Here is a 17,769-nt window from a genome sequence, read left to right as displayed (position 1 = left end):
TTACATCTGCTGCTCTCGATCTAGGACATATTCAAACCGCGACCTCAAATACCAATCATCATCATCCGATGTTGGTTTATGACATCTGTTCTTTCTGAACTATCTTCATCTTCCTTCGAATTTTCTTCAAAAGAAATCTGCAGTATTCACTGTATACCGTCTCATCTATAACTATCTCATTACCCATCTGATAAGCTGATAGCTATTGTCACGTCATGATAATAAGTTATATCAATTAATGCTAACATCCAGCACTAAAGCTGTACAAAAATCTTCCAATATCTGGCTCATACATTCTGACAGTCTGCCAATCTGTAAAACAATCTAAAAGAAAACTCGTGCTACATTCTGTCACGAATACAATCTCAAGCAAAATCACAATCTGACATAGTCTACTATGGCATTCTGATCTTTCTGACCACCTCTCTGACATCGATTTGTGTCATCTGGTCATGTTTGTACGTTATCTTGTACAAACTAATAGATTATAGATTGAACAATCTATCAATCATAATCATATCATATCATAATTTGTAGGAAAATGGCAGTAATTTCATTACGAAAGTCATAGAAATGTATTCCCATTTCTATTCAGAACTATACAATTCTGTAATAAATCTTCTGATTTCTATCTTTTTGTCTTTTCTGTTAGCAATTCAGACATATCCGTATAATTGCTGCCAACATTTCAGTATAATTCTGTTATAACTGATCTCATCTGTCTATATCACAACTATCTGTTCGAATACAATACCTTCTCAATCATCAGACTGAACACTGAATCCATTACTGTAAGTTTCTGACAACTAGCAACCGAGGCACACGCGTTGCGTGTGTTATGAATATATTGAGCAAATATATTAAATATTTATGATATTACAACATGTTTAAATTACGATGCGTGTGTGCCGTTGTAAATGATATTAAGTATAACATGTCTAATAATAAGTATGCTAAAATGTAACATTGTGCAAAGATTGAAGAAAGTTTAAAATAATAAGTTTATCTTGCTTCACAATTGAAACGACATAACTATTGATAACATAAAATCGTACACAAAATTGAAATAATTTTCATGACATGTTACATGTCCAAACACAAAAAACCTTAAATATAATGAGTGCAAAAGAAAATTATTGTAGTTATTAGTTTTTTTTTAATTATTATAAGTGACGATACACACGCGTTGCATGTGTAACATAACAATATAAATAATAATTATACCTTCAAACATACTTTTCCTTTCATTCTAAAATACATTTACACACGTGTTGCATTTGTAACGTAAAAAATAAATCATATTTATAACTTCACACATAATTTCATTTCATTATACCATACATTTATATGAATTTCATATAGATTCAACAATATAATAAATCCATGTAAGATAATAGCCATATTCAATGATTGCGAAGTGCTAACATCATGAATCTAAATTGTATGTCGTTGGATTTCGAAGCTGAAAATCTCATGACTCCATCTCTCGCCTGATTTCTAGTTGCTTGAATTAGACTAATAGTACAAACTCCTATTAAAACTTTGAAAAAGATTGTGAAAACTAACAAATAGAAAAATAAGTAAACCAAAAATTGACAATCAGAATATTAAACAAAAACATTTGTATAATTAAGTTTAACATACTTGATCAAGCTCTTCAAGGAATTGAAAGACAATAGTTACATCTGTAGAGGCTCTGAATGGTGAAGACCGAAGAGTATAGAAAATTGGTTGAGGGTCGTTAAATCTTCAGCGATCAATCTCTTCTCATTTGCAAAAATCTTAAATTTGTTTCCAAGTTGCATCTTAAATTAACATAATAAAAAATATCTTGGATTTTTTGAAAGAGATGAAGACTGGAGTGACAACTTATTCAATTTATTAATCGAGTTACAACTCTATTAGTTGGAAGGAAACCCATTAATTTCATATGATTCAATCACAATCTTAAACATTGGATTTAATTTCATATATAACAGATTTTCTACGGAGAGAAACATGATATCGTAAAAAAATAAACAAATCAAAAGGATAAAATAATCAATAAAATAACTAATGATAGGAAACAAACAATAACCGACTGATTATGAAACAAATACAAATGTTTTTATTAAATTTAATTTGTCATGACACATATTGCTTTCTCAAAAAAAAAAAAAATACATTTGTGAAAATGCAATGACTTTGGTGGAAGTATTGATATTTTAAATGATAAAATATTTTATATATAATGTTCAACAACATATGAAAGATAAATGATAATTTTAGGATTTCAAAAAATAATATTTTTCCAGCATATTTTGAATATAGAATAATGATGTCACCGTGAGGTCAAAAAATAAAATCCAAACGACAATTATACAATAAAAAAGTGCTTTGCACATGTTAAAAGTTCTAATCTTAAGATAGTTTGAATAACATTTAAGTTTACACCTTTCACATACGTGCTTAACATTTATACAACCAAGATTCTTTCGGTTGAATAGACTATTCAAGCTAAAACTTAATCCATTAATCCTAGCTAATACTTGAAGATAAGAGAAGAAAAAATATAGTGAAAATTAAATATTTAACATCATGTCTACGCATTTTAAAACTTGTGATATATGAATTATTGAATTAGATTGTAAAATATCAACATTCGAAATATTCATACAGTAATATTAAGATATGCATATAAACAACAAATAATGAGAATTTGAGAGCAACATATGAAAACTGATTATAACGTCTTAAAATATTAAATGGATATATTCACGTGGAAGAGAATAACGTGGGCAGTCGGACTACCAAAGAGGAACATGGGGGGAATGGGGAGAAAAAAAGAGGAGCAACGTGAATGAAAGAATATAAAAGTCTGGAACATGGAGCCAATTTTGTCAGCCCAAAGTATAATAACTTTGCTTGAAATTCCTACACAAACATCAAAAACACGACTTATATCGTCATAGTTTAGATAGAAAAATAAGTAAAGAACACCAAATAGAATATATATAATTTTAAGTATATCGTAAATTTATTTAAACACAATATACTGAATCTAACAAAATGTTTGATGTTTGAAAATCACAATAAATGACTGGTGACTCGGAGTCGTTAAGAAAACATAGCCCTCGAGATGTAGCTACTACAACCTTAATCCTATATCAAAAATAAAAATTCATGTATTTGTAGAAAGACAAAACAGATAAATAATTTCATGCTGACTTAAAACTTGATACCAACAAATCACCAGAAGCACTCATATAGAAACAATTGATAACAAAAGTAAAGTTGACAGCATCGGGATAAGAAAAATGAATAAATTTTTATGCTAAATCTCTAATTCCTCGATGAATCTTCACAATCTCTGAAAATGAGAACATAAAATGAGAAACAACGTCATGAAGAAATTATCTTTGAAAGATCATAGGAATAGATAGAAACCAAATCATGAGAAATAAAAATATTTAGCAGAACCCAAATTGATTGAATTTTCTCTGAATTTTTTAGAAAGGATTGTAAGTATAGATACCAACCAAAACAATCCAAATAAGAAATTTAACATAACCCGAAAATAATCGGATTTTTTACAAATTTTTCAGAAGGGATCGTAGGTATAGTTAGAAACCAAAGCAAGGAAAATATAAAAATTAACATAATTCGAAATTGATAGGATTTTCTTCAAATTTTTCAAGAAAAATAGTAGCAATAGATATCAATTAAATCAAGCCAAAAAAAAAAAGAAGAAAAGCTTTTTATTCTAAATTGCTAATTCCTCAGTGAACCTTGACAATGAAGGCGAAATAAAATAAAAATTAAAAGCTTTTTACGTAAAATCGCTAATGCATTGACGAATCTAATTCACAAAATCTCTGCAAATGAGATAACAGGATGAAAAATTGATGAGAAACAACGTCATGAAGAATTTTTTTTTAAAAGATTAAAGGGATAGATAGTAACCAAATCAAGGCAAATAAATTTTTTTACAAAACCCGAATAGTTTGATAAAACTATGTATGTAATGTCTGTTAACAAATTCAATAATGAACATAAAACTATTAGTTGTTGATGTGAGTTAAACAACAAAATAGAGCACTGTCAAATAGGTGTGTACCTGCATAAGTGATTGAGATGGTTAATGCCTGACCAATAAGTATGTTCTTTCTTTGTTTTATCTTGTTGGAGCCAACTTCCATGCGGTGATATCACTCATGAACTTAGTAAATGACGTGAAACTTTAACATTAAAAGGCCACTGTTACCATTTATGGCCATTCTATGAAGTAACACGGGATCTGGCAGAATGATGGAAGGGAGAAAAAGGCAGAAAACACCCAATTTAGAATTATGAGAAGCTTACATCATATAGAAGCTAACACCTCCAACAGTATGATAAAATTTTGTATGCACAGTCTTTTATAAATGCTACAATGAATATAAAATTAATAGGAGCCTACGTGAATTAAATAAATTTAATATAGATATATCTCACAGTCAGTAGATTCCTTTGGAGTTCTCTCCTTCACCAAAGTACTTACCTGTTATTCAGTAATAACAACATTGATTAAAAACAAAAAATTACAATTTAATGAGAAATGGCTGGGTTTTTCATGAAAAAAGAGATTATAAACCATTGACATGAACTCAAGAATACTGGATGTATAATGGTGTTTTGAGTCAATCTTTTCTTCAAATTTATTGTTCATTTTTACTGCATCCATATCAAAGCCAAGCCACAAGCAGCAACCAATGCCAGGAAATAGATAACTTCAGTAAGTGACAACATAAACTTGGACATGTATCAATGAAATATAGTGCAACACTGCAACTTGCGTTGATTAAATCAGATGGTCAGAGAAATGAAGACTTAAAAGACCTAATCTCAGCCATGTATTAAATTTTTTTGTTGTTAATTATAAAGTACTGGCTTTACAATTTAACCAGCAACTTTTGTGAAGAAACATAATTTGATATAATGAGAAGCCGAAATTCAACCAAAAAAATCTAATAATGAGAAGCCGAATAAGTTTTGTAATGTCCGAATGTGTTTTTCGAATTCAGTAACATACAAAATCCAGCAGCCAAAACAACCAATTTGGTTTAGTTCGAATGTGGCGTTTCAACCCGACATTAAACGTATTTGATATAATGAGAAGCCGAAATTAAACCAAAAAATAGGTTTCCTCAATCAAATTCAACATTGAAATTTCAGTATTGAAATGCGGAACTCGAAACAAATAACAATCAGATTGGTTGAGAGCGCTTGAGAGGAAGATATTTGCGAACTTACCACAGGACAATGATGTTTTATTCGCCGGAAAAGTGAATCTGAACCGGCAGACAGGACAACAATGGATGTGGTTTTGGGTTTGTCGAGGCTTCAACCGAGAATATGTTTGAGGAGATTGTGCAGAGGGAAGCGGAATCTATGAAGGTAAAGCAACAATATCTGAGAGAATTGTGCAGAGTCGGTGTGGAGTGATTTTGAGAGAAAAATATTATTGAGGTGAAGCAAAAAAGCAAAAGGGTAAAAAAAATTTGGTGTCCGCAAGAGCAGTTTTTATGAGCATCTAAGTTTTAATAAAATAGTAGAGATACCACAACTTTAGAAATCTCATACATCAGGTATAAATCAAGGGGTCATGTTATGCACGAGTTTGAAAAGTTTGGTTTCCTCTGCTCATTTATATTTAAGATGTTATATTTTTGTCCATTGAACTTATTGTAAATACAATGCTCTATCTGTTAGCCTTATGTCCTTCAACTGATTTTCTTAACATGTTAAATTACAAACTGATACTATTGAAACCTACATGATTGTTGAGTGTCGAAACTGGACATTAAGGATATTGACTAATGACTACTATATAAGATTCAGTGTTAAGCTACAGATTTTATTCTTGTTAAATAGTACATGTGTTTTATATGACTTGTTGGCCTGTTGCGTCAAATGTTCTAAAATTTCTGCAGCATACTCACTTTGTATTGAATAAAAATCTAACTAAAACAGATATTGCACATGATGCATTTAGAAAATAAAAAAATCTAACTAAAACCAACCAATGCTCTTTGCAATATAAAAAAATTAACAAAATGTGCTTATCATTTTCATTGTTAAATAAAAAAGATAAAGTGCGTAATGAGATTCCTTACGTATGCCTCTTAATTTTCCAAAAAATCCTTAAAACAATGAAGAACAACTTTTATATGTTGACGAAACTTTGATAAAGCCTTTTGTCTTTTGGTTTATTGAAAAAATAAGGTAACTCTATTTTTGCGAGAGTAAAAAAAAAGAACTCCAGTTTTTTTAAATATCTTATTTAATTAATTAATATTTTAATTTAAATAAAGAATTTTATTAACGCCAATTTGAGACTCATCCCCGTCTTCTTCGTTTCCTTCCACTCCAATTATTTTCAGTTTACTGCATAGTGACGAAGGATTGTAATTTAATGATACGTTACGGTTCACAAACACAATCAGACCCCATTTTCATAGCATCAAACTCCAAAAATTAAATAATCAGGGATGAGGAATAGAGTTATAGAGAAGAGAAGGAAGCGATTGTTCGTCCATTGAATTGATAGGGCGGGGAATTCTTGAAAACTAAATAGCCTTGAGAACATAATACAAACACCTGCAGTGCAAATTTGCAACCATACTTCTAACATAATCCATAATTTCAAGAAAACCAATCCCTGGACACAATCACACATTAAAAGCTTAGGCTTTGAACTGATAATGTAATCCAAGAGATGAGTAACTTACTTCGAATGGATTCAACACAGACTGGTCGCAGAATCCACGTTTCGATTCCCTAGATGAGTGATGCTGATAGATTTGAGGTTTCACTGAGAATTGACGCTGATTGATTTTGATACAAAGTCATTGCCATGTATTTTCGAGAGAGAAGATTTGAAAGAGGGAACAAAATCAACAACCATAGAGAAGAGATTCAGAGGAAAGAAATCGGCTATTGTGATATATCTGATAAAAGTTTTGGAACAGGGAAAAGAGAATCGTGCAGATTTAGGGGAATAAAATCTTGTGTGGAACTGTTTTCAGGGAGACGTGGTGGTTATATTGAGAGAAGAAAATATTAAGCAAGGGCAAAAGGGTCAGGAAAAATTGGTGTCCGAACACGGCAGTTTTTATGAGCCTCTCACATTTAATAAAATAGTAGAGATATCTGTCCTTTCTGATTCGAACTATTTGACATATACAATCAGTTAATAACATAAATTAAAGAGGAAATACCTACCTGGTATTCGGCTCTGACTATCACTATCAATCTTTGCTGTACAATTCTGACACATCTGACATCACAGAATAATCAATCTCATACAAAATACAAAATCACATATCTGTTACTCTGATCGATACTCTGTTCTGCCTATCGATATTGAGTTCTAAATATTCTAATCAGCTTTTTAAACTGCTATCGATTCGAAATCAACTCTGGTTCGGACTGTACAATCTAATCTCCATTGTCTATAATCTGTCTCAAGCACGTATTCAGAATAACATTAATATTCAATCAGATTCAAAACATACTAAACTTATAAACCGCAACTGTCTGATACTGATGTCAACCTCAGCTGACTAATCACGGTTTAATTCTGTGAAGATCAACGAATATACCATCTTCAGATATAAAAATCCCTGAACATAATCTGTCTCAATCAGGATTTAAAATTTCAACAATTTCTAATATCAGTTCAAGGCTAAAATCAATCTCTCTGATTGGAATCAGATCTGAAATCTTATCAGAGAAAACATCAAGAACTTTCTTATCATTGGTAAATCAGCCAATGATAGACTTAATTTCAGTAAATCAACTGAATACATAAGGAGTTATTCTGCTCCTTTCTGTAATAATCGAGTCATAGCTAGTACGAATATAAAAGGAATTCTCAGTCTAGAATTCTTATCGTACAATATTCATTTCTTGATCATCTCAGGTTTAATTCTCACCATCTTCTGGAATTAATCTATGGTAGCTATGTACTTGATCAGCATATCAATTATCAGTAATGCAGTTCCAAAATCATAGAACACCAGTACAACACAAGCTACCACACAATCTAACTCGATCTCATTCTTATCCGACTGTAGTATACAAGATCTAACAGAAATCACTGGTACAAGATCTTTTCTCAAGGAAAGAAACACTACTACAGTAAATAAAGACTCAACAGATAATGCATGCATCAATGCAAATCTTTCAGAAATACAAATATGTGAAGCACCGGTATCCCTCAATACATATGCAGGATAATCAAACAAATCAGGTACCTACAACATTATCATCTGGTGCTTCCTGAGCCTGCTCCTCGGTCAAAGCAAATACTCTGGCCTGCTGTCTAGGAGGCTGGCCAACTGTCTGGCTTCCTCCTGGCCTCTGCTGTGACGGAGATAGTGCTGGCTGAAATGAAGGAACGGCAGCAGATCGTCTACTCCACTGTGCCGCAAGTCCAGATGGTTCAGCTCTCTGGGATCTTTGGGAACCCCTCTGTGGACATACTCTGGCAAAATGTCCCTGTTGCTTGCAGAAGTGGCAGCTACCAAGTACTCCTTGGCATTGTTCAGTGGAATGTCTCCCTCCACAATTTCCGCAATAAACGCCAGTATAACTCTGCTGAGAACCACTGGAGCTAGAAGAACTGCCGCCAGACTTTTTAAATTGCTTTCCTCTAGCCTTTAGAAAATCTTTCTTTCGACTACTGCTACTACCGCCCTCGAATCGGGGAAGTGGTTGCTGTGGTCTTGACACTGGAGGAACAAATTCAGCTCCTCTTTGCTTTATCAGGCCCGCCTCAGCGCCCTTTGCTCTATTCATGGCATCAGCAAAGTTATTGGGTCGCCCTGTGTTCACCAATGTAAATATATCGGGATTCAAGCCATTGATGAACTGATCAGCAACGGCTTCATCATTTTCAGACACATAAGGAGCAAACTTCAACAAGGTAGAGAACTTGGTCACATATTCTTCAATGTTCAGCTGACCCTGTCTCAAATTGGCAAACTCCGCTCCCTTGTCCTTTCTGTACGATATTGGGAAAAATCTCTGATAAAACTCCGTTTTAAATACATCCCAAGTAATAATCATACCTCGTTGCTCCAAAGCCCTCTTCATCGTAACCCACCAGCTTTGTGCAACATCCAGCAACTGGTGCCCAATCAATTTAATCCGGCGCTCATCACTGTACTCCAGTGAATCAAACAGCAACTCAATGCTTCCTAACCAACTCTCACACTCAACTGATGTCTCAGTACCCGTCAGAGTGGGTGGTTTGAATGACTGAAACCTCTTCAGCAAGGTTTCCATTGGAGTCGGTGTTACATCCATCGAAGGATTCGATGTACTACCCTGTTCTGGAATTCGTCTAGGAGGCATATCTGAAACTCAAAAGGATTAGTAACCCAATCCAACACATCTGTTTCAATTCAATCTCTCCTCCGATCATCTTACTGCTGATCGAGAATCAGTTCAGATTCGTTCCCAATAATACATATTACAGAATCAAATCAGATAAGTCAAGTAACATGTATTATATAAAACAGTAAGTCATGCTAGCAATCATAAGCAAGGAAAAAAACACATTCTACCCCGCTCACTAGCTTCTATCTCAATCTTAAGAATCTAAAGTTCTGGTACCTACGGCTCTGATACCACCTGTTGTGGGGACCCGGACGCTAATCAAGTTCTTAATCATGTTTGGGACTAATTAATCAATTATAAAACAGGGTCTAAATTTTTTTTTTCAAATACAAAGCGGAAACGTAATGTAGTTTACTCAAATTACATATTAAACATGAACATACAAATCTTGCGTTATCTACAAGAATCCAACTAGGTTCAACTACATATCAGTGCTGAATCCTATGTTGCTCCGAAGCCCGGATCTCCACGCTATCTAATCTTCTCTCATCCTCTTCTTGACCCTGATCCAGCCCCACATGTTGTCATGCACACATACAAAACAAGACAACAGCCAGATAACTCCGGTGAGATATAAATATCCCAGTATAAACAATGTAAACATGCAGTCATATAAAAGCATATATGTAAGCATATAAGAAGTATTCATAACATGTCTCAAATCAGAAACATAAATTCATATCAAACATTCAATAATCATGAATGGCATAAACAATGTAAATCAACATGTCATATCAGACTCAACTCAACCGACGCGTCGTCTCAGACTCGACTCCACTGACGCGTCGTCTCAGACTCGACTCAACTCTATCCTAGGGATCCCGATGTCTGAATATAGGTATTATATCGAATCTCAGTCGATAGGAATGAATCAATCCCTAAACGGCATCGATATAATTCATATATCAGTGTCTGGGCGATTCAGCCGCAGAATTGACGACTCAGTCAATAACCTGACGAATCAGCCAGTAATTAGGCGAATCAGCCAATAACCAGACGAATCAGCCTGTAATTAAGCGAATCAGCTTAAGTTTAGACGAATCAGTCAATCACCAGACGAATCAGCCGGTGACTAGGCGAATCAGCCTATAATGGACGAATCAGTCAATAACCCGACGAATCAGCCGGTGACTAGGCGAATCAGCCTATGACTCAACGACTCAGTAATCAATACATACAGTCAGTATCTAAGCAAATCAATCAATGACTAACGAATCAGCAGTCATTATATGCAGTGGCTATAAATCAATAGACTACAATCATCAATCTCATCAATTACAAGAATCAATGTAATAAACTAAGTATGTGATTTAGGGAAACTCGAGTCAAACCTTCCTCGAGTTGTGCAATCCCAACTCAACATTAATTTATACCTTTCTTTCTGATATTCTGGCTCTGTCGAAGTCTCGAATCCCAAGCATGTCAATACTCAATCTGACAAGAACAATATCGAGGAGTATAATATCAATACACCACTTGAATCAAATCTGTTATGCTCAATACTTAACCTAATTCAATATCGATGGCATAACGGTATAATATCAATATACCCAACAATACCATTTCAATCAGATATTAATTCTAATATCTCCTACTCAATAACAACTCAATTCTGATATCAACTCGACTCCAAAACTACTCCGAAAATCATAACAATTCCATAATCAGTCCGTTTCTTAATCTGACTTCGATTCTATGATGTCTACTATGTCAAGCACAACATATATGAGTTCCATTCAATTCTGACAATATCATAATTTCAAAGCATGTCAAAACGTAGTAAAACTTACGTCCAGTTGTAGCCTACGTTGCTAGGAACTCGATACTGAAGTCAGATTCAAATTCAGACGGACGGATTTTTCACAAAAGGCGTAAGGATTTCTCGTGCCAAAGCTTCGACCCTTTTCCTCAATTCTGAATGAATTTCGAAGGAATTACAGCACTATATATATCAACGCATGCATGTCATGAGGTGTCACAATTTCCGCAACACACGTTGCACCGCGGGTGCGGTAAGTGTAAGACCGCGGGTGCGCTCAAGCTTCGGCAATCTTATCTGTTCCGAAATTACATGACCGCGGGTGCGGTCTTACACCGCGGGTGCGGTCTTGTTCGCACTGCGGGTGCGGTCCTGCTTCGCTAAAACTGACCAAGTTTCTGTCCATGCACCGCGGGTGCGGTACATGCAAGGGCGCGGGTGCAGTGTTGCTTCGGCAACACACTCTGAAATTCAAATTAAATGGCCACACATCATCTTAAATCGTATCTCAGCTGGCCCTTTCATGATCACGTTAAATTATAAATCAATAATCCTTGATTAACAGTGATTAATTCTCGGGCATTACAGCTAAGTTTGAGGTGTTCTATTGGGTTGTAAGTGGAATTTCATCCTTTGTGCTCACATGATGTTATATGTATTGTGTTTCAAAGGTTTTAATGTGTTATTCCCTTCAATTGATTCATTGTTATGTATTAATTTCATTGATATGCATATTGGAGGCTTTTATGTCTCATTATTGTTCAAAGGGAATAAAAGAGAAAAGAAAGAGTTTCAAAGTGAATGTTAAAGCCCAGAGAGAGTTTAAATGTTTCTATTGGATTGATAAATATATAGCCAGAGAATTGCATGCAATTAGTTGATCAACGACTATAGACTAATATCCCTCAGAGTTATCGGTTTATATCGATTTGGGATATGAGCACCCCAGAGCAGAGTTACTATTGATATCAATACAACCAGAGTAAAGAGAAATACCATCTCATTTCTATGCTATTGCTATGATATTCATGTTCAGAGTTTATGTTTCAGAGTTGATGGTATTTATGATTTCAAAGCTATGTTTTCAGAGTATATTGTCATTGCTATGTAAGAGTTCCACTTGCTGAGATTTATTCTCATTTCAGTTATTTCATGTGATGCAGATCAGAGTGGTGGCGCGGGACGAGCCTGGTGTACGGTACGGTTTAATATTTCATAAGTTTATTGACTACTTGGTTAAGTTTAAGTATAGTTTGGATGTTAAGAGTTTCGATTTATGATTTTAGTATAGTTGGTTATAGATGATGTGCAGTGTTTTTGTAGCGGCGTTACGATTAAATTCATGATAAATGGTATATTGATCCAAATGAAGTGAGGCCAATTGGAGTGGTTAGATAAGACATAAGGCTATAACTTTCTTATTTTGAGTTTTGTTCAAATCATTGTGGAAGGTAAGCCAAAAGTGTCCCGAAGTGTGTCGTGTGATTCGACGTTCCTCCAGTGACACAGGTTGGAAGATTTAGCATAACTTTTTACTCAAACTTCCAAATGATCTGAAATTTTGGGGGAGTCACGATAAGACATAGAGCTACAACTTTGTAGTTTACCACTTTTTCTAATTCGGATGGGAAGAGGCGTTTCTGAGGCGATCTTTGAAGAAGATGTGCGCAGAGTACGCTATGGTAGGACCGATGCAGGAGCGCACCCGCGGTCCCAGTGGTTCAGAAAATGATGTTTGGTCGAAGGCTTGGCGCACCCGCGGCGCTTGTGTGACCGCACCCGCGGTGGAGGTATGGTCGAGCTTTTAAGTTGCTTTTTGGAGTGGTTGGCCATCACTTTACCCTTTTCTCTTCTTTTCATTTCGAAATTCTCTCTATTTCTTAGGGTTTTCATCCATTTCTTTCATTTCCTATCTTCAATCCAAGCTTCTTGTTGGCGATTCGAGTTGAGATCGACGTTCTCCTTGGTTCTAGGAAGCTTAGGTAAGTTTTTGGTGCGATTCTATTAAGGTTTTGAGTTAAGAGTTGACTTGGGTTTGTTGTTCTTCTGGATTTATGGATTTATTGTCATGGATTCTTGATTATAGAGTTGATGTTGGTGTTATTTATGGATTATTGTTGTAGGTGGTGACCAAGAGCTAAGTTTGAGGTGTTCTATTGGGTTGTAAGTGGAATTTCATCCTTTGTGCTCACATGATGTTATATGTATTGTGTTTCAAAGGTTTTAATGTGTTATTTCCTTCAATTGATTCATTGTTATGTATTAATTTCATTGATATGCATATTGGAGGCTTTTATGTCTCATTATTGTTCAAAGGGAATAAAAGAGAAAAGAAAGATTTTCAAAGTGAATGTTAAAGCCCAGAGAGAGTTTAAATGTTTCTATTGGATTGAAATATATAGCCAGAGAATTGCATGCAATTAGTGTTAGAGTAGGTGCCCGTCGAGCCAAGTGTTGGCCGAGTGTTCACAATGAAACTCTATGTATAAGAAATCTTTATTTTAATAATATTTGAAATTATTATTTTGGCAAATCTTTATCTGTATACCCATGCTAGTTGCATAGATAAAGCCCTTGAATATACAAATAGTAGAAAGAATATGAGATGCTCATATGATGAGTATCATGAAACTCATATTTGTAATACTGTATATTCTAAACGGTTCCTAGTCGATTCAGCCGCCACTAAGAAGGATATAGGCCGCTAGAGTTCGAGACTAGTATCTGCGATGTGAGTACCATGAAACCATAATTGAATGGTTCTTGCAGGCACTATCATTTGATACCTAGGGAATCATGTAAGCGATGCTGCTAGGCGTTTAACATGATTGGTTGGGTACTATCAGACTTGAGTTCTGACGTTCTTGTTATCAAGGTGTTGATAAGTAAGAATGGAGCAATTGGGGTATGCTCGCATAAGGACATGTTTAGTCCGAATCACATAGAGATGTGAACCCACGGCTAGCCATATCAATGAACCATTGAGGGCCACACAAGTGCTAGCTTTCTAGATCCCGTTGAGAAGTAAAATAGTTCAATGTGTTGAACGGCTTATAAAGGAGTTTATAAGCGTAAGGAAAATTAGAAGTACGACTTCTATAAAGGAGAAAATAGTTCAATGTGTTGAACAACTTATAAATGAGTTTATAAGTGTAAAGAAAAATAGAAGTATGACTTCTATGAGAGAAATGTAAATTTTGATTTATGGAAGTGTTCCTAAAATTAAAATTTGGCCAAGAGAATAATGTAATTGAAAATTGTGATTTTCATAAACATTATTATTATGGACTAAATAAATTAATTCAAGTGTTGAATTAATTAAACACTAGTGGACCTAGTAGAGTCCAAATAATTAAATTAATTCAAGTGTTGGATTAATTAAATTATATTGAGTCTTGTAGAGCTCAATTAAAATAATTATTTAACTAGTGGGACTTGGGTAAATTCAAGTAATGTTTAATTAGTCTCAAATATGTTTGAGATAATTAAATTTAGTCCAAATTTTTAATTTGATTAAAAACTATATTATATGCATGCATGGGAGGTGAAGGGTTGGAGATTACTTTTTATTAAAATAATGCAAGGCATGCACCTTTTGCTTTTTGCTTTTCTCACAACCAAGACATGCAATTAACTCATTCTCCTCCCTCTCCCACTCCACCTTGGCCGAATTCTTGATGCCATTTTTCTCTCCTCCATTTTTCCTTTTTGTTCTTCAATTTGTTGGAGATATAACACACTTCTCTTTGAAAAATCCTCATATTTTTCTAGTGCAAAATATGAGGGGATCTTCCTAGTTAGTGGTGGGCTTGATTTTTGAACAAGGAGTGTTCAAAGGAGGAAGCTTGTAGATTGTCTTGCCTTGAAGAGCTTTGTTGTTTGACAACAAAGTTGGTGCCATTCATCAATCTTTTAAAGATTGATAGGTAAAACTATTTCTAACACCCTATGAATGTCATAATGTGTTTTTATTGTATTTGTTGCACAATACTAGTTGGTGGCCGAAATTTTCCTATAAAATTCGATTTTTTAAAACTTCCGTTGCGCTTCCGGCCACCGTAACCGATCCCCTTTCAAGTGGTATCAGAGCTATGGTTACGTTTTTGTGTAGCAAATACAAGATATTATGTTGAGATCGTTTTCTAACCGCATGAGTGTAAAGTTTGCAACAAATATCAAGGCCACATTTGGGGATTTTTCGGCAGCTTGTTGCTGCCCATTTCGGGCAGCCCAAGCTGCCCGAAGGGCTGCCCGAAACGGGCAGCAAGGGCAGCCCTAGGGGCTGCCCGAAACGCCCCATCCTTTTAATAAAAAAATTTTTTTTAAGTTGGCCGGAATCCGGCGACGGAGCTTCGGCGACGGCGATGACGACTAGGGTTTTCAAAATGTGTTTTGAAATATCAAAGTGTCATGGGCCTTGAGTTGTTGGGCCATTGGATGGCCAACACTTTTGTGAATTTTAAATGGGCCAAAATATTTTTAGTGAAAAATGAGTTTTTGGGCCCTTAAGTTTAAAATTACAAAAGTTGCAAATATTTTCTCATGAAATAAATAATTTAAGTTGGACTTTAATTATTTATAGTAAATGGTGATTTACAAGAAATTCGGTTATAAATAAATTAATTTGAAAGTAGACAAAGGTGTTTGTATACTTTGTTAATTTAGTTTATAATCGTGGCGGTTAGTGATTGGATCAAGATATATATTATTGGATCAATTAATTATTGTGATAATTAATTGATGGTGTATGATATGTGATATTATGCATGAAGGATGATCAAAAGCCCAAGCCCAATTTGCTAGGTGTATGCTAGGATATTTTGTGTTGAATGATTGTAATAATTATCAAATTTAAAGTGGGCTTGGTTTATGGCCCGTTCCCACCCCATGAGATGTATCCCTATTTGCCATGGATATTTATTTGTAAATATTAGTATAGTGGATGATCAAGTTTGGAAGATGGTGGCCATGATGATTATGAAGATCGAAGACATGTAAATATTGGAAGCTTATGTAAATGTTGCATTTGCATCCCGTGCATTTACCCTAGGATTGGACCTAGGTCCGTGTTTAGCTCACACGGACCATTAGTATTGGGGCGATTGATCATCCTTGTTTGTTTACTGTTTATAATATATGCATGATATGTTATAAATAATGAGTATGTGCGTTATTATTATGATAATAGCAAAGTTGCATGAATCCGGCAAACATACGATCAAACATGGCGAGCTTTTAAAATAAAATTAATGATGAGACCTTTCAAAACTAAAAACCCTCATTTTGAATAAGATTCAAAATTAATATCAAGCCCGAAAAGGGGAATTATAAAATTGGTTATAATTTCCTTGTCTTCCATCGACAATGGGTGCATGATGAACGCTACCCGTACTCGGGCTCGGCTCATATTATTGGGGGAGCCTCGAGTGCCGGAAAGCTGTGACATCCATTGACATGGTGATGTGAACTACGTGGAACTCCCATGATTTCGGCTCATATTATTGAGGGAACTCATGGCAACCGTCCATTAAGGTTCAACATCGATGGGTAAGGCTTGACACGTGAAGATGAACGACGTCATATTATTGGGTCCTAATCAAACGTGAGACAAAAGTTTACGTTAAGGGTTGCATTGTGATGCAATTGGGAAACTACCTTTTAGGAATTGTGATTGGCTGTATAATCGGGATCATAATTCGCTAATTGGACCTTACGTACCTACTGACGAAAGGAGTTTCCCGTTTTCACTAGAGGGTAGTGAAAGATGTCAAAACAGTGGGAGTAAATATTTATAAAGTTAAAGTCCATACTTTATATCTTACCAAATATTTTAAATAGTCATCAACATTTATCTGTTTTACTTTTCAGTACAAATCGACAATGTCTTCGATGCGCAATTCGATATCTGTAATACTCGACAAACACATATTAACTGGACCTAATTACCTCACTTGGCTAAGAAATTTGAAAATAGTCTTGAATTCGGAAAGGGTAACATATACACTGACTCAGTCGCCCCCTGTTGAGGCTCCGACTGACTGCACTCCTGAGGAATTGCAGGCTTACAAGGAATGGTGTGACCATGACTTGATAGCAAGGTGTTATATGCTGACTTCTATGAATGATGAGCTGCAGAGGCGTTTTGAGGGTGCAAAGAGTGCTGCTGACATTCATTTGCACCTCAAGGAGCTCTTTGGAGAGCAAACACGTCCTCTTAGGCATGCTACCGTCAAGGAGCTGATCACTTTGCGCATGCGAGATGGGGCCTCGGTCCATGAGCATGGCCTAAAGGTGATCGGGCTCGTGGACAAGCTCGTTGGCATGGATATGATCTTGCCTTCGGAGTTGACCACCGACGTGTTGCTGTTATCGCTGCCTGGCTCATTTGATCCTTTTGTGGTGAACTTCAACATGAACAAGATGGAACCGACCCTTGAGGAGTTGGTGAACATGCTTGTTACGTTTGAATCCACCATCAAGAAAGAGAAGTTGGTTCTTTATGTGGGTTCTTCATCTGGTACGAAGATTGATCCACATGGGAAGGGAAAGAAGAGTTCTTTCCAACGTCCCAAGAAGAACGTGCCCTT

At 35.2% G+C, this 17,769-nt stretch overlaps 1 long non-coding RNA gene across 5 annotated transcripts; it reads right to left on the bottom strand.

Moving 5' to 3' along the window:
- Positions 1–810: 810 nt before the first annotated feature.
- On the bottom strand, positions 811–7,071 carry LOC140820444 (uncharacterized). 5 transcript variants are annotated; one of them, XR_012115477.1, is made up of 4 exons: positions 6,750–7,071; positions 5,272–6,618; positions 4,097–4,519; positions 811–3,349 (listed from the first exon to the last, which is right to left on the bottom strand). It is a non-coding gene; the product is annotated as an uncharacterized lncRNA (long non-coding RNA). The 5 variants fall into 5 exon arrangements; XR_012115479.1 differs by having other exon boundaries at positions 5,272–5,430; positions 6,750–7,063; XR_012115476.1 differs by lacking the exon at positions 5,272–6,618 and having other exon boundaries at positions 6,750–7,061.
- Positions 7,072–17,769: the final 10,698 nt, after the last annotated feature.

Source organism: Primulina eburnea, unplaced genomic scaffold (assembly GCF_022965805.1).
Source record: "Primulina eburnea isolate SZY01 unplaced genomic scaffold, ASM2296580v1 ctg1040, whole genome shotgun sequence".
Lineage (NCBI taxonomy): Eukaryota > Viridiplantae > Streptophyta > Magnoliopsida > Lamiales > Gesneriaceae > Primulina > Primulina eburnea.
Note: the sequence above shows the minus strand (reverse complement) of the source record. Positions and strands in the feature narration are given on the sequence as shown.